Source organism: Cololabis saira, chromosome 2, assembly GCF_033807715.1.
Source record: "Cololabis saira isolate AMF1-May2022 chromosome 2, fColSai1.1, whole genome shotgun sequence".
Lineage (NCBI taxonomy): Eukaryota > Metazoa > Chordata > Actinopteri > Beloniformes > Belonidae > Cololabis > Cololabis saira.
Window position 1 is genome coordinate 50732462 of NC_084588.1, and position 25088 is coordinate 50757549.

Consider the following 25088-nt stretch of genomic DNA (forward strand, 5'->3'; position numbering starts at 1 on the left):
TGTAAATACCGCGGAGCTAAGCCGTTTTGGGCTTTATATGCAAGTAATAAAATTTTAAATTGGATTCTGAATTTTACAGGTAGCCAATGGAGCGGCGCTAACACTGGAGAGACGTGGTCTCTCCTGCTGATTCCTGTCAGTACTCGTGCTGCTGCATTTTGGATCAGCTGGAGCCTATTCAGCATGATTACAGAGAGATCACGATTATTGAAGTATTGCCTACTATAAAGACTTTAAAGTTGAGGTTTAACATGCATTATTAATTTATTTCTCTTTTCCAGTACAGAGAAATTGTTTGAAGAAAACAGTATAATAGTATTTTTTGAGGGCAGCTCATGTATAATGACAAGCTTGTATTTGTGTTTTTTTAGTGTGAATTTAATATTCAAGTTAATCTGATATAAGATTTCAGCACATTACAACATCTGTGATGGATCCACGTCCTCCTCCTCCTCCCTTTCTCCTCCCTTTCCTTTTGTTGCTCGCTCATGTTTTGCTGTTAATCTTTTCACTTCTCCCCACTGCTTTTCTTCAGTCTGTCTTCTCTCCGTCCAGCCCTCCTCAACCCCTCGCTGCGCTCCCTCTCTCCCTCCATCCCTCCTTGCTCTCCCCCTCATCTTTTACCCTCTTACTTGAGAAAGAGAGAGACAGAGAGAGGATGGGAAGAGGAGGCTGGAGTGAAGGGGTGGGTCCCTATAAGAGCAGCTGCGTCCAGCCTCCACGTAGCCAGAGACGCCACGCTGAGACGCTGCGCTGAGACCCAGAGAAGGAAACGTACGCTGACGAACCTGCACGGACCTCGTAACGGCGCCCACAGTCTCACTCCCCCCCAAAAACAGGTAAGAGGGGCTCAGGGAGGAGAGGAAGGAGATGCTAAAGGAGGAAAAGCATTCAAAAATCTCTGACCTTTGACCTTTGATCTTCAATCTTTTACTTTTTGTATTTTTACAGTCTTAAAATTGGTGTTAAATTGGACTATTTCAGAAAAAGAAGCTTTTTGAGTGGAGTGGGTGATATTGGATCACTCTGCATCTACAGCTGCCTGTAACATTAGGAACGTGGGTCTGCCAGTTTTGGGAAGTTAAAACCAAATTACAGACCCAACAAGGGGGTCAGAAGACGGGGGGAAAGTGCTCTTGCATGTTCGTCCTCAGCCTGCAGAGTCGGTCGTGACCGTCCCACAGCCGGTATCCGTCTCCTTCTCCGTCATCCACACCTGCTTATTCCGTGTTCCAGACCAGATATCAGCACCACTCAAGGTGACCAAAACTTGCTTATAATTTTTGAAAATATCCATGTCTGTAGATGATATTTTGGTACGATAACCTTCCTGAGTGGCAACTGGATCAGAGTTATCAGCTCATGAAGTTAAAGCCCCCTTCAGAAAATTACATTTTAGATGCTGCTGCATATCCTGGTTTAGACTCATGTACAGGAAATCTGTCAATGTTTCACAATATTGTCTTTGGTATCATTTTAAGCATTCATTCAAGCTAAGATGTGAATCTTTCTGACCAACATAGAGGTCACTGCAGCTCTTTAAACTATAAACAACACACTTTACACAATTTTCACCTAAATGATATATTATCTTTTATCCCTGTGTCATCTAGGAACAACAGAGACACAAAATACAAAAATTGGAATACTCATAGGAGCCTACGGATTCAGGAAATGTATCACATCTTAGCTTGAATGAATGCTTTAAAAGGAGCATGAGGCAGGATTGAGGCAGGATTTATGAAAAAAATTTGTATACGTTTTAAGTTTTCTAGTAATAATGTCAGATGAAGCGTTCCAAACCAAAAAGAATGATTCCTCTAGCGTATCTCTCCTTTGCCTTGAACAGGCTGTGTGCTGCAAAATGTGCTGCAATTCGGGGGCCGAATTTCCCGCGCTGTCCTGTGGATGTGACGTCACATGGCGCTGCATGCGCGTTCTCCCCGTTCTCCCGTGCCGGCTTCACTGTTGGCTGCAGTACCCCCATCGGCCGTCGTGGTGAAGGGTGGCGCTAGAGAGTCTCATTTCTTAAAAGGAGCCTCATGCTCCTTTAAAGGTCCCCTTTAAAATTATACCAAAGACAATATAGTAAAATATTGACAGATATCCTGAGTCTAAACCAGGATATGCAGGAACATCTAAAATGTAATTTTCTGAAGGGGGTGGTAACTCTGATCCAGCTGCCACTCAGGAAGGTTTTCATACCAAAATATCATCTACAGACATGGATATTTTCAAAAATTATAAGCAAGTTTGGTCACCTTGAGTGGTACTGACCAGTGAAATGTTGGGCTCTGGCCCCTGGACTGCGCTGGAGCGTCAGGTCTGCGACCTCCGGACAAACTCAAACTCCCATCAGGCCGTTTCAAATACCCTCCTTTATGTGAACCTTGTCGACATGTAAGAGGCTCACGACACAAAATAAGTTTCTTTCTGAAGGGTATTGACCCTGAACAAGGATATTAACAGCCAGGACCTTGTCTGGGTCTGTTTAAAATAAAAAAAGAAAGAGTAAAGAATGAAATGTTGCAACAAAAGTTACGGACCTGCAGAGCAGGTTTAATCGCAGCCGGATTACTGACTCGTGACCTGCTCTTATTACTCTCTAATTCACAATAAATCATTATCAGAGAGAAATCATATCCTGACATCAGTATGAGGATAAGAAAAAACGTATTTAGCCCCAACCTCATGGTTGTGACACTGAATTTGTAGATATTTTGGGTGAGAAATTAAAAAAGAAAAACGAAAAAAAAAAAACCCCAGAACAATAGATATTCACGACTTTAGAGGCTGGGGATTACAGACGGGTGGTTTAGTGACAGAGTGAATTAAAACACTGTTTTGCATGGTTTGAGTTTGGCAGAATTAGCACTTTTAAGTGAAGTAACTGCAGTCCGTGATGCTCTGGGAGGGGAAGAGGCAGCGCTGACGGACTCGGCCGTGTCTGAAGAGGCTGAAGTGTTCTGGTATTTGGCGAAGAGGAAAGGAAAGGTCAATAATTGCTTGTGCTGATTAGTCATAGTGGTTAAGGTCTGATTTACTCTCGTGGGCTCCGTGAGTGGAAGGTGAGTTTCAGCAACAAAGATCCTGTTTTCATTTATACTGTAGCTCAATTAGCACATTAGTGAAGTCAAACGAGGACGCTGGTGTTGCTTTATCAGGGCACGACTTCACAGAGCACGTTTCACAAGAGGAGTGTTTTTAGTCTTAAAGGAGCATGAGGCAGGATTGAGGCAGGATTTATGAAAAAAATGTGTATACGTTTTAAGTTTTCTAGTAATAATGTCAGATGAAGCGTTCCAAACCCAAAATAATGTTTCCTCTAGTGTATCTCTCCGTTACCTTGAACAGGCTGTGTGCTGCAAAATGTGCTGCAAATCGGTCCCGAATTTCCCGCGCTGTCCTGTGGATGTGACGTCACATGACGCTGCATGCACGTTCTCCCCGTTCTCCCGTGCCGGCTTCACTGTTGACTGCAGTACCCCCGGTGGCCGTCGTGGTGAAGGGTGGCGCTAGAGAGTCTCATTTCTTAAAAGGAGCCTCATGCTCCTTTAAAAAAAGAACCACAGTCACCTAATTAAAATTAACAGATGAATTGGTAATTAGCATGGAAAAAAACAACCTTTGTAAATGTATTGATGACAAAGTTTGATTGTGAATAAATGCAGACTTAGAAAAACCAAACAGGCTGTAGGCCTACATGCATTTTATTGATGGCATACAAAGTATTTATGGCTCTTTGCTGCAGATTTTTGAGATGTAATTTCCTTGTAATTTCTCTGAAGCATTTGTGAGTTGAGTTAATCAAGCAGATTAAACAGATGTAACATCTTTGTATCTTTTACTTATCAAATTACACAAATCCCAGTTAATCCCGTTAATAAATGAAGGAGTCTCTGTATGTTTGTGCTGCTTGCCAGCTGTTGGTCCAAGCTTCCTCAAACGTGCATGTGTGTATTTGCTTGTGTGCCGACTTTGACCTCATTTAGATAAGAATGTTTTCATATTTTGGATAAAGCTGGTTTCTGTTATATTTTGGACTATCTTGAAAATAAGATCATAATCATCAGAGTCCGTCTTAGCAAGCATGAAGCTGGTTCAGCTATGAGGGGGATTCATTTACCGTTGCCACAGTGGCAAACATTTTTGATTTGGCTGGTTTCAACGGATTTGGGAAGAAAAAGAAGAACTGGACAAGCTTTGAGCTGCACACATTTCACATGTGCATGTGTTTTCTTTTCTCTTCTGTATCTGTTTCTTCTTGTACTCCTGGACTGCAGTCCAGGGTGGGGAGTGTGGTGCATATGCAGCCTCATGTTCACATCCAGAGAGCAGCTCACTTTTAACCACATCATCTGGGCGTGTTAGTAAAACTACAGGACGTTAGTTCCTGTTCTGCTGCAGTTGTGGTTTATTTTCTAATGCCACGTAAAGGTATTGGCTGCCTTTGCAAGCAAGGCAAGGCAAATTTATTTATATAGCATATTTCACACGACGAGCATGGACTCAATGTGCTCAAATGCATAAACAAACAAACAAACCAAATTTCAGGGTTAAAATAACAGAAACAGACAAAAGGATGTCAAGAGAAAATAAAAACAACAATAGCAACAATAATTCCATTTAAACAAAAGTGCTATCACTCAGCCGATCATTTAGAGTTTAGTCAAACATGTTCCAGATGGGCTTTGTCACCTCTAATATCTGTTCACAGTGCACAGAGAACACCCCTGATAATTATATGCATGCTTTAAGGTTTTGTACACCGGTACGGAGGTTCTGGAAGGAGATTTGTGAGGATTTATCCACATGGATCAACTACAGAATTCCAGTGTGCCCCACGATATGTATATTAGGTCACCTGGGAGATATTCAAATGGAACCTAACTGGACACACCGGGTTCTCACTGCCTTATGTATCGCAAAGAAAACCATTCTAGTGAATTGGAAACAAAAGTCCAGTTTATGTATTAACCATTTTAGGAATCTTTTATCAGATCATATTAGTAGTGAGATAATGTCTGCCTCCACTGAACAACATTCGGCTGAATTGCGTTCTCTCTGGTCCCCGATTATATGCTTCATTACCTAGTGGGGGCGGGGGGTGGTGATCTCGTAGCCCTTGGGGTTGGGGGTCAGCTTGGGGGGGCTGGGGCGCGGGCCTCTGGTGGCCCCTGGGGGGGCGGTGGGTGGGGCCGTGGGGCCATGTCCCTGGCCGGTGGGGGCCTTGGGGGCCTATGGGGGGGGGTTACCTGGGGGGGGCGGGCGGGGGGCTGTGGCTAGGGCATCTCCGGTGTTCCTGGGTGGCGCTGGGCTTTGGGCGTGGGGGTCCCACTCAAAGGGCCCGGCCCTGCTTGGGTGGGGGGTGGCTGTCTGCGCTGGGGGGGCATTGCTGCCTTGGGTCCGGGGATCGGGCCCCCCTGGAGGTGCACGGGCCAGCGCGGCGGCAGGGTGGAACGATTCTCAGGTGTCTATGTCTTATGTTGTCAGTATGAATGGAGGACTGCTGGACCATTTCCCCCTCCGCCTGGGGGCTCCGGCGGCGCCGGGGGCGCCCGTGGAGGTACGGTGGGGCCCTGGCCCGGCTCGGAGGGCCGGCCGCCGTCAACTGGATGGCCGGTGGGGAAGCGTGGGCATCCTTCCAGGGCCGGCTCCGCTGGTCCTGCCTCCTGGCTTTGGCCACCGCTCCCCCTCCTTCCCCCCCTTACATGACTCATACGCACATAGGCGAAGGGGCGGGGGGTCCGGGTTCTTCCTTGTCGACCTCTGGTCTCGCAGGTGGCAGGGTTGCCTCCCCCCCCTCCCCCACTATAGATACACTTTAGGTGGAGCTTTGTTAGGATTATTACACACACACACACACACACACGCACACACACACACACACACATACCCACACACACACATACACATGGCCACATAGACATATACACACTCACGCACACATACACATATATATACATATTCATACATTCATGCATGCACACATACACACATAGCCACACATGTGCACACACAAACACATTTAGCCACACATACATATACACGCTCACACACACACACACACACACACACACACACACACACACACACACACACACACACACACACACACACACACACACACACACACACACACACACAAACACACACACAGACATATAGCCACTCAGTCACATACGTATACACACAAATACACACACATACAGTACATAGCCACAAAGACATGTACACACACACACCCACGCATACACACACATACACACATGCATGATCATGTACATACACGCACGCACACATAGACACACACACTTGTTCTCCTGCATGCTTGCTCTGTAGTTAGCGGTAGGTCCGGTATGTATTCAGTCAGCATGTCAACTATGTAGGAGGGAGCGAAGCCATTCATAGATTTAAAAACAATAAGAAGTACTTTAAAATCTACTCTTTGTTTAAGGATAAAACAGGAGTCATGTGTTCATACCTCTTGGTTTTGGTTAGAATTCTGGCTGCAGCATTTTGAATAAGCTGGAGTTTATGTACTTGCTTTGTCAGTCCTGCAAAAAGTGCATTGCAATAATCTAATCTACTGGAGATAAAAGCATGAACCAAGCAGTTATGGACGGTGACGAGAAATTGTTTATCAGTCCTGTATTAAATTATTCACCATAAAATCTGATCAGATATTAATCTAACTCACAATAACAGACATTTGCAAAGAGAAAATAGATCTTTTTTTTTAAACAAATCCATTGATAAAATACATGAACAATAGACGAGAATTTAGATTGGAGGTGTAGAGCTACTTGATTGAGAAAAGACACTCAAAAATGTATAATTTGCTCTTTAAAAAGGGAATTTGCTGATCTGAAACATCCATGCAATCATTATCTGTATCCACTAGTTGTTATTTAGAGCCAGGGCTCGGTGCAGGTTTGATCCCAGCTCTATGTAACGACACACAGAGTCAACGTGGAACCAACATCTTACATGATAGACATGCTTTGAGACTGGAAACTGGAAAACACGGAGAAAACCCGTACAAGCACACATCACACGGAAAGGCCCATTAGTGGTAACTGAACCAAGAACCTTTTTACTTTTTACCCCAAGCCACCTCAAAGCTCCAATGTAAATAATGCCTGAAAACACATGATAAAGAGTTTTTATTCTGCATAAGGTGGAAAAACTAATACCAAGTTATATCAAAATGTGCAGGCAGTCAGACAAACGGTTTAAATGAAGACTGTCAAGTACTGAAGTTAAATTATTAGCAAGCATAGCAAGCATCACCACTCATTAATTTGATATAAGGAAATCATCCTTCTTTTCAATGTCAAAAAAACATTGAAAAGAAAGATGATTTCTTTATATCAAATTAATGAGTGATGCTTGATATGTTGATTTGGGTATTTATTAAATTGGTTATTTGCTTTGATTTTCTAAGGATGAAGGAAACATGTAGACTGCACCTTTATTTTAAAAATCTTTTTTATTTCTTGAGGAATTTTTGTTATCCCCATGGAGGCAATTTGTTTTACTGGCAGTCTTTCTCTTACTTCTTGCTTTTATTTCATTAATTTAATTAATCTTTTTGAGGGTAGGCAAATAATAAGCTTTGCTTCAGCCTACACCTTTTTCAGTCTAGATGTTATTTTTTTATTTGTATATTGGAAACCTTTTTGTAATGTTTTCTTTGAACAGTGTATTAGTTTTCTTGTTGTCATTTTTATTCTTTTGTTTTTGTGTCATGACCGAAAATAAACTAAACTAAACTAAAAAAAAAGTGACTTTTCCTAGACGTGGGGTCCAGTAAATGCCAACAGTTTGGCTCTAGTAACTGCCGGAGCCCTAAAGACATGATGTCAGCGTGGCAGCTGAACCGTAGAAGAGGCTGGATGAAGCAGCGGGACCACGACTCTAACCACGTAATTAACTTCACCACAGAATGGCTTCAAAAAGTAAATATTATAAAAATGCTCCAGTAGTCCAGTCAGAGTCAGAGTCAGAGACAGTCCAGACTTTAACGCCAATGAGATGAACTGAACTGACCTATATCTGACCTACTGTGTTGAAGTCTGGGGAAATGCCTGTAAAACATATATTTAATCAATTTTCATTCTGCAAAAAAGAGCCATAAGAATAATCAGTAGAAAACGATATAGAGATCCAACAAATCCATTATTCCTTCAGTTAAAATTGTTGAAATTTCATGAACTAGTAGACTATAGTATTCTGCAAATTATGTTTAAAGCTAATAAAAAAACTTTACCAATCAACATTCAGAAAAGATTTGAAAAAAGGGAAAGCAAGTATAACTTAAAAGGAACAGAGATTTTAAAAAGTTTATGGAACAATCTGAATAAAGAAAACAAAGAATCCAAATCAAACATTACATTCAAAAGAACAATTAAAGCCTCTATGTTAAGTTAATATAATGAAATATGTTAGTTACGTTTGACATACCCATAGACGGCGGTAATTTTATTTTATTTTATTTTTTTTATTTACTTAGTTTTTTTTTTTTTTGTAATTTATGTAATTTATGAATTTATTTATTGGAAAAAGGGGCAGATTAGATAAGATTCTTCTTCTTTCTGCTCCCTTTTCATTCACAATTTATGAAAATTTGTATTTGTATTGAACTGTTTTATTTTTTATTTTTTTGAATGAAATAAAGAATAAAATGAAAAAAAATGAAATGAATGACCTCAATAGAGCCGTTCACCCAAGATGAGCTACCAATGTGTCGGACCGGAAGCAGAAATCATTTAAAATTCCTCCTGAACATCGTGCAGGTTTGATCCAGAGCTGCTGAAAATGAGGCTTAACTGACAACCGAAGATTTATATGCTTTCCCTCTAGTACAGCGAATATTTACTTAATTAGTTCAAAACAGAGAAATAACCTAAGTCTTTTCAGCTTCACATCACATTTGTTGAGAAACTAAAACTCTTAATTTTAAATTTCCATATCGACATTTGAGAGGTGGAGGGGTCAAAGTTTCAGGGTTGTGTTGGATTTAAAGAGTAAAATGCAACTTAAAGCATTTATATTAAAGTATAACACAGCCTTATCTCCTCTGATAACCTGCACAGGTGTCTTTTTTAAGTAATTTGCCAAAAAAGAAAATGATCAATTCTCTATTCAGCTTTTTTACTGATCTCTATCTAAAGTGAGTGTCCATGTTACTATAGCGCTGAAGATGGACGTAGTCTCGTTGAGGGACGGTGATGACACTGACGAGTGAACGCCACAGGGCTCAACCACGTGTAGCTGCAGCCAAATTAATAAAGGTCGCGTCAGCAAAATGTAGTGACATTTAACAGCATCAAATCAAATTTCCTACCAAATTTACTCCCTCCGGCTCAGTCTCTAATGTCAGGTTTGGTCAGGTTTTAGTGCAGGTTGGGTTTGTCTTTTATTTTGAAAGGTCTTGTCTGGTTCACTTCCTACCTTTTAATTGTGAAATGGATTCTGCATCTTATTTTTCACTCTGTTTTCTTCACCTTTACACCAACTATGTTGCAAAAAAATAAGTACATGTAGTTTGGAGGACGGGAGGATGTAGTTTGGAGGATGGAGTTTGGAGGATGGGAGGATGTAGTTTGGAGGATGGAGTTTGGAGGATGGGAGGATGTAGTTTGGAGGATGTAGATTGGAGGATGTAGTTTGGAGGATGTAGATTGGAGGATGTAGTTTGGAGGATGTAGATTGGAGGATGTAGTTTGGAGGATGTAGATTGGAGGATGGGAGGATGTAGTTTAGAGGATGTAGATTGGAGGATGTAGATTGGAGCATGTAGTTTGGAGGACAGAAGGATCTACTTTGGAGGAAAGGAATATGTGAGGATGTAGTTTGGAGGACGGAAGGATGTAGTTTGGAGGATGTAGTTTGGAGGATGTAGTTTGGAGGATGTAGATTGGAGGATGGGAGGATGTAGTTTGGAGGACAGAAGGATGTAGTTTAGAGGATGTAGTTTGGAGGATGTAGTTAGGAGGATGGGAGGATGTAGTTTGGAGGATGTGAGGATGTAGTTATGAGGATGTGAGGATGTAGTTTGGAGGACAGAAGGATCTACCTTGGAGGAAAGGAATATGTGAGGATGTAGTTTGAAGGATGTAGTTTGGAAGACGGGATGATGTAGTTTGGAGGATGGAAGGATGTAGTTTAGAGGATGTAGTTTGGAGGATGGAAGGATGTAGTTTGAAGGATGTAGTTCGGAGGATGTAGTTTGAAGGACGGAAGGACGTAGTTTGGAGGACAGAAGGATCTACCTTGGAGGAAAGGAATATGTGAGGATGTAGTTTGAAGGATGTAGATTGGAGGATGTAGTTTGGAAGACGGGAGGATGTAGATTGGAGGATGGGAGGATGTAGTTTAGAGGATGTAGTTTGGAAGACGGGAGGATGTAGTTTGGAGGATGGGAGGATGTAGTTTGGAGGATGTAGTTTGGAGGATGTAGATTGGTCGTTCTCTGGCTGGAACAGCAGTAACTCGTGTGCGTGACGGCATCACAGCTCAGCTAGCAGGCTAACACTTATTCAAAAACATACAGAAAGTTTGTTGGAGGTAAAACGTTTTTTAAAAGAATCCTAAACGAAGGACATTTTGAAACATGCTCTTTGTTCATCACCAAAAAACTAAATACTAGTTCTCCAATGAAAACATCACAAAACTTTATTCTGTCAAGTAAAATTGAAGCGATAACTTTCTCCACCTTCTCCTCCGCTGTTACGTTTACTTATTGATGCTTCTCCATAAAATTTGATAAACAACTCTTGCAGGTTTGTACGTAATATCTTACCCTAAAACACTGATGATTAGCTGTTGTACTAAAACCTGTTGACGTTGCTGTATTACTGGTGACAGTACCAGACAATCTCTAAAGTAGCTCAATTAATAGTATGATCTTTTTGCCTTCAGCCATGTCTGTGCTGTAAAAGCCATTACTAAGAAGTCTGTCTTTTATTTTTATACTGTCAGCAAATCAGGAAGTCAGTAACGAGCTGGGAATGATTAACCTAATGTCTGTGTTTGCTCTGCAGCTTGCTTTTAACTCACATTGAGAGAAACCAAAGATGCTTTGTGTTTTAAAGAAAAAACCTAATCGCTGATTTTTGATGTTCTAGTGCCAATTAGTGTTTTCTTACAAATACTGTTACAGCTCGAGTAAGCAGTTTTCTGCTTCAGAGAACAGTAAGCAGATGGTTTCTACACTTAGCTTTACATTACCTTATTCACATATAGCCACACACCTCATATCCTTGTCCCCCGACCTCTGTTCGTCCCATGAGAGCGTCTCCAGGCGTGTAGCCGCAGCCTGTTTTACTCAGGACATTCATTGTAAAATTAAATTACGTGACAAAAAATGCTATTAAAAAGTGTTTTGCAAAACTGGATAGGACTTTTCTGCTGAAAAACATGTTGCCAAAACTACAGAGCTCCATTATTATCCTATTTACATACAGTATAAGTCTACTGACTCCCTAGCACAGTGCTGTCATTAAGTTACAGTTAAAACAACAAATGAATATGTTAAGGTCAGTAAAAATGGTAAACTTGCAACAAAACAGCATCTGCTACTAGTGCAGGAGATAACCAAAACGATCGTTCAGTTTGTGATACAACCATGAAATTAGGTACACACATTAGCCAAAGGCATTCCAAAAATAATTGGACGTGGAGCCATCGTGAATTTTCAACATGGCCCCATGGCAGCCATTTTTCAAAATGGACGCCAGAAACAACTCTTTTTATATGACTTGGGGACATACTATGATATTTTAGACATGTTTACCACATATAGTACTTGGTAGATGTCTCTTTGATAATTGAAAAGTTGTCATTTAATATTAAAGATGGCCGCCATTTTTTAAAGATGGCAGCCATCATTTGTGTTTGTGTCTGATATGGATGATCTTGGTGTCTAATCAGTCATTATTTATGATGCAGAAATCAAATTTGAAACATTGGAATTGGCCAGAAGCTTCCTTCTACCTCAAAACTGAACATGACAACTGTTTCTTTCATGATAACAGCCGTATTAGCCAAAATAAAATATATACCGTCATTTTAGGAAAATAGATCTATTATACATAAAAACAAACTTAGAACTAATAAACCAAAAAAGATCCTCATATCTGCAAGAACTGAACTATCCAATGAATGGATAAGTAATAGAGTGGATGTTGAAGCTCAGCCAGGGCAAACTGGCAACTCATTTCAACTAATCACTCGTTAGAAAACACTTGTTTCTGGCGGCCATTTTTAAAAATGGCTGCCATGGGCGCCATGTTGAAAATTCACGATGGCTCCACGTCCATATCTTTTGGGGAAACCTTTGGCTATTTGTGTACCAAATTTCATGCTTGTATCACAAACTGAACGATTCCTATATATTTCATAGCTAAACAGCTGGACTATAGCCTACTGTCTTTTAACAAAGCACATCAACACCGCGCTAAACTCTTTACTATGATTCTGTCTAACTGACAGACTCTCAGAGCTTTGAGGGTTTGAAGTCCTGTGATGAGGTCTGGCAGCTGTAATTTCTTTATTTAGCACTTGTAGTTTGCATGTTTGATCATGGAGACAAATGCCCCTCCACACCCGCCCCCCGGTCATTAACATTACACCATCATACAAGCAGTTTCTTGTGGAATAAATTGTTTCGCTCACCTGGTTGTTAAAGACAAGTGGCAGTTTCTCTTCTAAACCTTCTCTGTTAAGTCTCTTTTGATATTACAGATTGAAAATAAAAAGCTCTTGGCAAAATCCAAGCAAAGTGTGGGGCGTATTCTCTTTGCCGAGCTCTGGACGGTGTTTGATTTATGCTTGTTTGTTGCATTTCTCTCCGTTGGTTTTCTGCATGGTTTCCCCTCACGCCACTCTTTCGAGCTCTTTTCAATCCTTCTTTCCCCTGTGACTCCTTTAACATATGTAGTATTGTAAATATAGTATTTTAAATATTGGTTTGAAATCTGCAACATGCCGGGGTGTCTCATGTATTGGAGGCATTCGGACATAGTGAACACTTGTTTTGAGCTGGTTGAAAAACACTGAAAGAGACAGTTTAAACATTATGAAATGTTGTATGTTACAAAGTCTTGTGAAGCCTGGGATGAAAATCCCTCAAAGACAAAACTAGTCTTTTAAAGTTTTGAAATCCTGAAAGGATTTAAAATATATATAAAAAAGCAGAACCAGAAACACACATTAATTTATGCTTCTAATGTCCAAAAGTCTCACAACAAGAGATATACAGGTCATACAAATTACTAACAGAGACTCAAGCAGTCAGACATAATATTAAATGTGTAAAAAATATATAATTCCACAATATGATATTATATAAATGTACATATAGTCTAACCATTAACTCACTTAACCCAGGCTTATTAATGCATGTTTTCCACCGTCCACTCCTGCTCACCAGAGTATCTGCTCCACTCCTGTTTGAGCCTAATGCCTCTGAAAAGCCTTTCTAATCTCCCCTGTTCAATATTGCAGAATTTTTTTATTTCCTCCACAACACAGCAAACCACATTAGCTTTATGGATGCACTTCCTTGACCCCCACGAAATCATTTCCACTCAAAGGCGATATGGAGAAAATGGAAAGAGGGCAACGTGTGCTGGATCACTGGTTACACCCCATAGCGCCGGTGCTGCCGGGCCTGATAGTCTGACTGGATCGACTGTGAACGTGTGGAGCTAATCCAAGTATTCAATGTTCCGAGCACAGCGGGGTCCCCGTCCGTCCGCCCATCCGTCCGTCTGTCTGGGCTGCAGGTTTCACAGTTCCTGTCTGACGTGTCTCTGCCGCCCCCAGTGATGCTCTAGTCTAGTCTAGTCTCCCTGGTGTTTCAGCACCGAGAGACAGATGCTGACGCTTAAACACAGATTGAATGAATGAATGAATGAATGAATGAATGAATGAATGAATGAATGAATGAATGAATGAATGAATGAATGAATGAATGAATGAATGAATGAATGAAAGCTTTATTCGGAACATGGGAAAACATAAAACAACACATAAGTCAAAATAGTCAAAACAACAACAAAATAAAATAGATAAATAAAACAAAACAATGTTACCATGTCCGAAAAGGAGTAGAAAGAAGCATGTGCTTATTTAATCCTACCCCTTCTCCCTTCTCAGTAATTACAATCCTCAGTTGATTTTAGTATCATATTACATATTTACATTACATATGTACACATTTACAACAAAGAAAACAAATAATGTGAGTAAACAAGTGACTAAATGATGTGTGGAAACCAGGCCAGCTGACAGTCCTGCCGGGGCCCCGGACAAAATAATCTAAGATGGGCCCCCCTGCGCCCGGATCTCTCCTTCTCCTCTCCCTCTCCTCTCCCTCTGCTCTTCAGGTTTTTATACAAGCTAATGGACGTTAACATTAGAGCTAGCCAGTTAGGTTAAGTTACAAGGTTGGTAAACGTTGGCTGCTGTTTCTTACTTTGCTCTACGCTGACTTTATTAATTCCAGCTTCACCGTCACCACCTTTTCAAATCTCAAATCTCACTATACACAGGTAGCCTGACAATAAAGTATTCTGATTCTTTTTAAAATATTTGTGTAGAGAATCTCTGAGGCCTCTATTTTCTTCTTCCCGTTTCTCTTCTTTTCTGAGCACCGGACTTGTGCTGACCGGACATTTTGACCATTCTAATGGTTGAATTAAATGATAACATCAAATTTTGATCAGCAGCCAAACCATTTTTGTGTTGGGGGTTCTTGACCACAAGGACAATTAGGAAGAAAACAAATAACAAGCTTTTATGTAACTCAAATACTACATATTCTTTCCACAAATAGGCATATTTTGAAACATTTTGAAAAAATGATTCCATAATTTAATGAGAATAAAAAAAAAAAATTAAAAAAAATTCCCCCCAGTTCTGGGCCCCCCCCCTACCCTGGGCCCGGGACAACAGACCCGTTTGTCCCCCCCTATCGGCGGGCGTGGTGGAAACAGCTGGTGATGGTCAAAGCTCTTCATCCTCCCTGTTTCCTGTAAAACCATCTTTTTGTACAGCTGTTTGAACCGGCTCATGCTTGGACGTTGCTTGAGCTCCTCACCCAAACTGTTCCACAACTTCACTCCACATATGGAAATGGTAAATGTTTTGAGTGTTGTGCGGACACAAAGATGTTTTAAATTGTTCTCCCCTCTCAAATTAGAATCCCCATCTCTGTTAAAAAAACTATTTTTGGATATTTCCAGGAAGCATGTTGGATGTTGGATTGATCGGGCTTCTTTATTTTTGGAAGCCAAATAACCAGCAACACTTGGCGTCAGCTACTTTTAAAACACAAGGATGTTTTGGGAGAATCAGACAAGGTGTACTGAGTCAGTTTTGTAGCTGGAAACGCTCTACAGCGACTCCGCCTCTTATAAATAACTCTCAATTCAGCTGAATTGCAAAAATAATCCAATGTACAATTTTTTCTCCAAAGCATAATAGCCTATGAAATAGTTCAAACCAATATTAGAGGAAAACATATGAATAAGTCGTCTTTCCATGACACGACAACTTGCATGAGGTAAAGGATCTAAATTTATACTTCATCATTTTCCAGCTGCTGCTTGGTTCAGTTTAAGTAATACAACCCTTTGGTTATGCGTAATGATTTAATAAAGTTCATTTTGTCTGATTCTTTTTGTTGGACAAGAATATTTCGTTTTTTTTAATACCTGACATGTTTCTGCGATTCCTTTCACCTTCATCAACTTCACACACCATCTTGTGACTGATGAAGGCGAAAGGAATCAACGAAACATGTCAGGTATTCAATAAAAATCTAAATATTCTTTTCCGACAAAAAGAATCAGCAAATAAAACTCCTTGGTTGGGTTAGGAAAAAGACATGAAAGGATGTGATAATAATCCATAGGTTTACTGAACAATTTCCCCGGAGCTGAAGCAGCAGAAGTGAGAGGAAATAACTGTGGCAAGTCAATATGTTCACTTATTTTCCGCGCAGCACAGAGACATATTTTGTAAGTGAAAGCAGCTACAGAATAGAGTAAAAATGTTACAGAGACTAGAAAAACATAAGTGACTGGGACTATACATAAAAAAAAGATGAAAAAAGGATCAGTACCTTACTCGAAGCCTCGCTGTTTCAGATGCTACAGATTTCTGTCAAAAAGCCAAAAGGCATCTGCTTGAGCCAATCCCTAGGAAGTGGGTAGCCTAGACCTGGATGGGTCACCCTTTAGGACAGGGGTGTCAAATGTGCGGCCTGAGAGAGGTTTTCATGCGGCCCGCGAGAAGTTTCCAACGCAAAAAAACGAAATGTTAAATTACTAAAAGGAAGGCATAAATAATTGCCATGAATCGCAGCATATCCGATAATATATTTCTTCTACAAATCCATCGTTATTCCACAAAGAGAGCAGTTTGACATTTTTTTAGTTTTCTAGAATGCATTTACCGATTTTATTTCTTTGTAGACGGTCGTTTATTTTTATTAATTGACTACTATTATATATTTTCGCAGGAAAAATATCACTGCTAAAAAAGATGATAGAAGATATCTATTCTGAGAATTTCAGTTTTGAATACGAGGATAGTGACAAAGTAAAACAGTTAAAAGAGAAGTGCTGACTTTTTCGGCACACTGGCGTAAATATCAGCAATTTTTAAAAATAAATACACTTAATTGTACTGGAAAAATCTCTAAATCACAAAGAAACACTCTCGGATGTAATAAGAAAGATTTAGCTTTTAATTAAATTTCCTATAAAAAAGCAAAATATAAAAAAACATACTTGTTTCTGTTTATCTTTGTAAAATGATATTAAAAGTATCTTACATAATTTGAAAAAAAATTAGAAATTTCAAAAAAAGATCCTGAAGAAATATAAGGAAGAAGAAATATATATTGGATTAGATAACAATAGTAAAAAAAAGAATTAGAAAAAAAACCTTTCGCACCGTTTTTGTTATTTTGAGCGTGCGGCCCGCGAGAAAAAAATTGGTCAAATCCGGCCCGCCAAGCAAAATGAGTTTCACACCCCTGCTTTAGGAGATACCAACCAGTTATAAAAACCTTGTTCCAGCCTCAGTGGACGGCGGTATATGCAGTTATCATCTTCCTCATCGGTGGGGCTCTGCTGTTTCACTGGAGCTCGGAAATCAGACAGAGGCTATATATTAGTCTTGGTAAATCCTAATCGAAAACATTTCGGTTATAAAGGATAGAACCAAACTGCGTCCCATATTGATTCAAAAGACGACACATTGTTTAGGTCCAAAATACAGGACACTTGATTTGTAAAGGAGAGGCAGGAGTAAGAAGCAAAGTACTGCAGGATATCCAAAACAAGCGAGGCAGAACAGACCAGAAGCAGAAGGAAGCACGAGAGAAAGCATGACAAAAGAGTGACAGCAACTAAATGACAACGGACTAGCAGGGGAGCCATGAGAGACGAGACTGTCGTATGCCGACACAAGAGACTTAAGAAAGCACTGGTGATGAAAGGACAGTAAGAGAAGTCTGACCGCAACACACAAAAGATGATGCATTAAAAGAAAGAGATAATGCAAAGGTTAAAGTAAAACAAAGAACATAAGTAAATGGAGACTACTGTAGTCAAAGGCAAAGTAAAAAAAGTCAAAGTAGCTTTATTGTCGATTCATCACATGTCAAGACATACAAAAAATCGAGAGGACGTTTCCCACTTCCCACGGTGAAACATATAAAGTGCGCAGGCGCAGGCACAACAGATAGACAGATAGACAGACTTTCTTAAAAAGTTCACATAAATAAATACAACACAACATTTACTAGCTAAAAGAGAATAAAGAACAGAAGTTGTAACGTCATCCGCCATCCGTGCCAGTAGCGCCGATGCTGTTATTACTCTGTCAGAAAGGCAGAACAGAGGAAAGGTCAAACCCGTGCAGACGGATCTAAAAGGTTGAGAGTGGAAAAGTATAACAAGATTTCTATGCATAAACATAAAAATCAACATAAAAAGGAGCTTGTGAGAGCACCATTAAGTGTGCGTTTGTTACCTCTCACACAACCACCCTTTGGAGATGGAAAGCGCCGTGAGGCTGAATCGATGTTCAGGGCGTCTGGTTCGGTTCGGCGTGTCTGTCCGTCACACACTCTGATAGGGAACATCTTGAAACAACATTAAAGTGCTGCTTCTCACGTATTCAGTGTGTGTAAACAGACACATCTCTGAGTTCCTGTGCAGTTACTTCTGTCAAGGAGACGGTGAACAGAAATTTGGCCTCCCCTACAGCCACTTTTTCCGATATTTGCAAGTCAGAAACTTTACTAAACAATCTATCCCTCACTTTGAAACTTTGCCGGTGCAACACAGTTTTTATGAACTTATGTCCAAACCCCCCACCTCTAAACACTTGATTTCTGAGTTTGTTGATCTTTTCGGTTTGACTGCCCCTTCTCTCCATATCAAAGAAGCCTGGGTATCAGACATCGGGATTGAGATTTCGGATGAGCTGTGGGCTCAGGGCCTTAAGAGGATCAAGTCTTGCTCCATCAATGCCAGACTTCAACTTATTCAATTTAAGGTCATTCATCGTCTGCATTATTCCAAGGCCAAACTGAACCAGATTTTTCCTTCGGTTTCTGCTACCTGCGATAAATGTAAACTAGATGATGGTACGCTGGGTCACCATTTCTGGTCCTGCCCTAAGCTTCAGAACTTCTGGGTCGATGTTTTTCATTTGTATAGCATTATATATGGTAAACAGCTGACCCCTGACAGTCATCTGATATAATTTGGCTGCTCCATCTTCTCTCTCACTCTTCCCTCATCATTGCAGCAAGCCCTTATGTCTGGCATGGTGGTAGCAAAAAGAGTTATTCTTAGAGATTGGAAATCAGTTTCTCCCCCCTGTTTCAAGAAGTGGTTGAACGACATGGTATCTTGTATCTACCTGGAAGAAATTCGATATACTCTGTCAGACACCCGTTACAAGTTCCTAGATGTCTGGGGACCCTTTATTGAGTATATTAAAAATGGTAGACATCGTCCTCCGGACCAGTGATGTTGGATTCTTCTATTCCATCCCATGTTGTCTTGTTATGTCCACGTTAAGTTTTACACAGTCAAGTTTCCCCCCCCTTGTCTACACTTGGACCTCGCTCTTTGGACACCGTGGACTCTGTCCTGGACTTTTTTTTTTTTCTACCTGTATACCCTGACTCTGTATGTGAGCTGACATGCATAAGTGTTACTATTACGTGACTATATCCCTTCTGGCAGTTTTTCGTTTTGTTTTGTCCTGTTCTGTTTTTTTTGTTTGTTTTTTTTTTTTTTCATTATATTCTGACTCTGCTGTTTTGTATGTGTTTTATACTGGAAAAAATCTTATAAATAAAAAAAAAAAAAAAAAAAAAGGAGACGGTGAACAGGCCCTACCCTCAGGAAATTTAATTCTAGCTGGCTTTAGTTTGCTAATTCAACTCAAATTTAAACTTCTGATTTACAAAATATAGCCTGTTTTTTCTTCCTAAAGTGCTTCACCACAGATCATCTCAGCGGCTTTTACAACCCCCTTTTTACACTGAATTTAGACGCTGAATTACAGACAGAGAAATTTAGACAGTTGAATCTCAAGAGTGAAAAAATTGCGTTTGAATTATGAAAGGATGAATTTTTATTTATATATATGAGAAACAGCTATTGAAAATATGATAACTTTGAAATAACAATGTGAATTTTTAGCTTGAAGTGGAAATAAAAAATGAAATTTCCACCATATGGAGATAAGGACAATGAAATATTTTTTAAGTTAAAATTTAGTCTGAATATAATTTAACACTGAAAAAGTGCGTACAAACATACAAAATTAAATCTTCTGCGTACAAACATACAAAATTAAATTTTCAGAGGCGTTTTTAATTCAAATCCTGGTGACACACATTTACTTCCATATTGCAACCGCCCTTCCTTCACGTTGGAGTTTTACAAAAGTAAGTAAAAACTTAGTTTGTCGTCACTGAGATGTTTTTATTTATTTTATATGACTTTAGTTTTCTACCTTCAAAAGTTCTTATTTTCCACCTTCATTCCAGCGGCTCCCTCCAACACAGATATCATTTAGCAGCGTACTTCATCCCAGCAGTCGGTGCATTTAATTGACGAGCGTAAGCGTTAATTAGATCCAGAACTGGCCTAAATTAATAACACTCATATCTGCTGAATGTTAACTTACATTCAACATAGACATGATAAATTGGACCCCATGATCACTGTAAAGTAATACCTAATGGGTACAAATCCTTAGTGAATGCCAGATATGTTAAAGAAATCAATATTAGAGGCAGTTGGTTTTGTATTCACTGTGCTGTTTCTCACAAAGAGTAAACGTTTGTTTTCAGTATATAAAACACATGAATGGTCTTATATCAGGTTTTTATTTATTTACAAATTTATCTCTAATCACTTGCAAACTAAAACCTGAAGAAGTTGCATTGTGTGCAGCGAAGCCCCTGTAACACACTGCAGACTTAATACAATATTTATGTTATACAGTAATTATTGTAGTGGCTTCAATGGGGTACATCCCTGGACACATCCCTGTATTACTCAATAAATCTCTCCGGTTTCTGTTCTTGTGTCGGCACAACTAGGCATCACTGAAAAAACAGTAACATTGCATGAAATAGATGAATTGTCACCGTGTCGTGACGTCAGACTGACGTTTTCATGGTTAAGTTATGCAAAACTCCCAAATAAAAACACTCTCCAGAACAGATGCAGGCTGCTCCCTCTGTTCAGCCATGTGTGGATAATCCGGCTTTAGGTCGTGCTTCCGGCTGGGAGAAAGTCATTTTATAACTCTTCTTTTTGATAAGAGAATTGTTATAATGGAGCAAATAAAAATGTGGAAAGAGCTGACAACGCGATTCGAGATGGTACGAACATTTGGATGTGTGTTCTTGGTTGATAACGAGGCCATGAATCAAATCGGAGCAGTTAAGCAGTTCAGTCTTCATCATCGCTGACAAGGTTTACTTTTGAGCAACTTAAATAACTTGAGCCTAGTCGGGATGTTTCTGCTTTCTGCTCCAAAAAACTGAATTTGCACGATAACATATGATGACTTTACCTTCACTGCTCCCGCAGCAATTTTATGGGACAAGTTACACCACACATGGTTTTAGTGTTAGTATTTACTTACAGTAACAGACCAATATGCTGCTGAGCTTTCATCTAAAAGTTCCCCTCAATCATAACGAGACATGTTTAACCATCAGAGGTGTCTTCAGTATTCACATTCATTACTCAGGTAGAAGTATAGATACTAGAGTTTAAAAATACTCCTGTACAAGTTGAAGTATCAACTCAAGTTTTTTACTAAAGTAAAAGTATAAAAGTACTGGTTTCAAAACTACTTAAAGTATAAAAGTAAAAGTAATTTAAGGGGAAAAAAGCCATTAAGGACAAAAGCCATTGAAAATGAATGCATCTTAGTATAATGTAAATATATTAAAGAAGCATATATGTGTACTATTGAGCATTAACATGTGTTTCAGAGAGCAGGAGATATGATGACTAGTTGCCTATAAGTATTGTAATGGTGCAAAAAGTCAAACTTCAGAGGCATGTTATCATTTATCCTAACCTTTATTGGAATGTACATCCAAGTTTAGTTGCAGGAATCTGAGGCAACGGATGTAAGAACAAAACTGGACAAGAACATCTGAAACAACCACAACCAAATTCACTCTATCCGGACGGAGCAATTTAACTGGATAGTTTTTATTAAAGGCCCAAATGAAATAGAGTAACGAGGCTGTTTTTAAAATGTAAGGAGTAAAAAGTACAGATAATTGCGTGAAAATGTAAGGAGTAAAAGTAAAAAGTCGTCTGAAAAATAATTACTCCAGTTAAGTATAGATAACCAAAATTTCTACTTAAGTAAGGTAACAAAGTATTTGTACTTCGTTACTTGACACCTCTGTTAACCATCATGCTGGCATGGACTCTCAAAGGCTTGAAGCAAAAGGCTCCTCTATCTTCTCCTGAAGACGTTTCACCTTCTATCCGAGGATTTCGTCAGTTCAAATGTCAGTCAAATGTCAAATGTCAGTTTAAAGTGACGAAATCCTCAGGATGGGAGGTGAAACGTATCCAGGAAAAGAAAAAGAAGTCCAGCTGCCTTGTTTCAAGCCTTTCACACTGAGACCAGAGGTTTCTTAACTTGCTCCACAAATAATAAGAAAAGAAAACCAACCAACCAACAAACAAAGAAAGATTGCATTCTGTAGTACTTTCATTCGTGCATATATCTGTAATACGTGTGCAAGCAGGCAAGCAAACATTGAGAGGGGAATCTGGATAAGACATTCTTCATTATTAGTTCAAAAGACAAAAAAAAGATGTAAATTGTGAATAATTAGCCTCAACTTTAATAACTACCTGTGTATTCATGCCAGTGGCTTCTCCAACGCAATTTTAATAGCACTTTATTTTGTAATAAAGGGAAAGCAGTGCTGAGTTTATTTACACTGTACTAAAATCACTAATGTGAAATCACAAAAACACACATTTTCAATAACTGTCACTTAAGTTGCCAACACAGTTACATTTTTTAGAGATCATAGCAGGACATGTTCTGTCTCCAAATGCACTATTACATCTTAAAGCTATTGTGACATGAAAAACACATTTTTCTTGATTTTTTGTGTTTTGTTGGGTGTCTTGACATCAATTACACCCAAAAAAAATGAACTTTTAACATTCAGTGTATTGTGTGCTTTCTGGGATTTTTCGCACAATTATGCAAAAACTACGGTGCTGCCTTCCAGTCCTCTGGTCACGGACATCCCCGGGCTGTAGTCGCCCTGTCTGGGCTGTGTGTGTGGGTGTTTGTGGTTCGGTGTGCGCGCGCGTGTGTGTGGAGACGGCAGAAGTGTGTAGCAGTTGGGTTGGAGGAGGTTGGGAGGAGGAGCGGGGCAATGATTGACATGAAAGGGGGAAAAGGACCCGTTTTTCACTGCGCAAAAAAACACCGTCATAAAAAGCCAGGCATGGAGTACTGGAGTGAAGTTTTTCTTGTTATACCTTTTTAGACACATTTGAGGGATGTTGGCCAAGACTTTTAATAGTGTTAAAAGCATGTTAAAAATTATGTCACAATACCTTTAACACAACATTAGGATGATAGCGGAAGAGAGAGTTAATATAGCTATAATAGATCATAGTATACAGGATAATTTTTGGTGAAAGTTTATAAAACTACATGGTGATGATGGTGATTATCCTCTATGGCAGTGGTTCTCAACCTTTTTTCCTTGTCCCCCCTACTTGTGTCTAAGACCAGCCGGCCCCCCGACCCGTACGTACTAGCAGCAAAAGAGTAAAGTTATTCGTTACAAACCTTTAATTGAAAAAATTAACATTAATTATGTTTTTTTGATACATTTCTCTTTGGTTTACCCTGTACTTTGTTTTTCTCAGCTTCCTTTTGTGTCACCAATGTATAAAATACGCACAGAAAATAATTGCAAGGACATAAAAATATTTCTGAAAAATCTCTTTTAATATGAGAGCAACATTTTTTAACATTTTTCCTTTAACAACCTGTCGGAGTAGTAGTATGATTAAATGTTGAATAATGATATAATAATACGTTTTTAAGTTTTTATCCTGATAAATAACTTAGTATTTTAAAATGACCAAAATATATTTCTAAATGGGTTTATAAAGACTTGTATTACAGTATTCCATTAGTTGTGTTATTATGATTTTTTATATATTTAACATGCGCAAATATAATTTTTACAACTACATATCCTCAAAGCAGACAAAGTTTTGTGCCCCCCAGAGATCTCAGGCCCCCCCCAGGGGGGGCCCGGTCCCTAGGTTGGGAGACATTGCTCTATGTTCTACCTATGTGACTGCACAAGATCAGCGAGCTACATGATGGGTGTGCAGCCCTCTAACTTCTGGGTTTTGATTTTCAAATCTCGATATTTGCCCACGGAGATAATCTTTCTGAAATCTCTAGCAGAAACATAGACCCCACTAGCTATTGTGGAGCTTTGCAGTGCTGGTGGGGTCACCTCCTTGATTAATGCCGTCAACACCTGCTTGATGAATCTGCTGATTTACTGCGGTGCCATATTTCATTATATTTGCTAAAAATCAATTTAATGTTGCTCCAAGGGTGTTTGGTCTTTGATATATTTTATAATAACATTCAATTCAAGTCAAAAAATACTTTATTAGCCCCCCTGAAGGATCTCCTGTAGAGGTCTGAAGGATCTCCTGTAGAGGTCTGAAGGATCTACTGTGGCGGTTTGAAGGATCTCTTGTAGAGGTCTGAAGGATCTGTAGAGGTCTGAAGGATCTCCTGTAGAGGTATGAAGGGTCTCTTGTAGAAGTCTGAAGGATCTCCTGTAGAGGTCTGAAGGATCTCTTGTAGAGGTCTGAAGGATCTCTTGTAGAGATCTGAAGGATCTCCCGTAGAGGTCTGAAGGATCTCCCGTAGAGGTCTGAAGGATCTCCCGTAGAGGTCTGAAGGATCTCTTGTAGAGGTCTGAAGGATCTCCCGTAGAGGTCTGAAGGATCTCATGTAGAGGTCTGAAGGATCTCTTGTAGAGGTCTGAAGGATCTCTTGTAGAGGTCTGAAGGATCTCTTGTAGAGGTCTGAAGGATCTCCCGTAGAGGTCTGAAGGATCTCATGTAGAGGTTTGAAGGTTCTGCTGTAGAGGTCTGAAAGATCTCTTGTAGAGGTCTGAAAGATCTCTTGTAGAGGTCTGAAGGGTCTCCTTTAGGTCTGAAGGATCTCCAGTAGAGGTCCTAAGGTTTTGCTGTAGAGGTTTGAAAGATCTCCTGTAGAGGTCTGAAGGATCTACTGTGGAGGTTTGAAGGATATTTTGTAGAGGTCTGAAGGATCTGTAGAGGTCTGAAGGATCTCCTGTAGAGGTCTGAAGGATCTCCAGTAGAGGTCTGAAGGATCTGTAGAGGTCTGAAGGGTCTCTTGTAGAGGTCTGAAGGATCTCCTGTAGAGGTCTGAAGGATCTCTTATAGAGGTCTGAAGGATCTCCAGTAGAGGTCTGA

The 25088-nt window shown here is 39.8% G+C and overlaps 1 protein-coding gene across 1 annotated transcript in view; it reads left to right on the plus strand.

Annotated features, from left to right (window-relative positions):
• Nucleotides 1-734: 734 nt before the first annotated feature.
• pnoca (prepronociceptin a) overlaps nt 735-25088 on the plus strand; it is a 33032-nt gene continuing 8678 nt past the window's right edge. Inside the window, exon 1 of the mRNA XM_061711567.1 lies at nt 735-839. The gene's annotated coding sequence lies outside the window, so the exon portion shown is untranslated. The remainder of the gene's footprint in view (nt 840-25088) is intronic.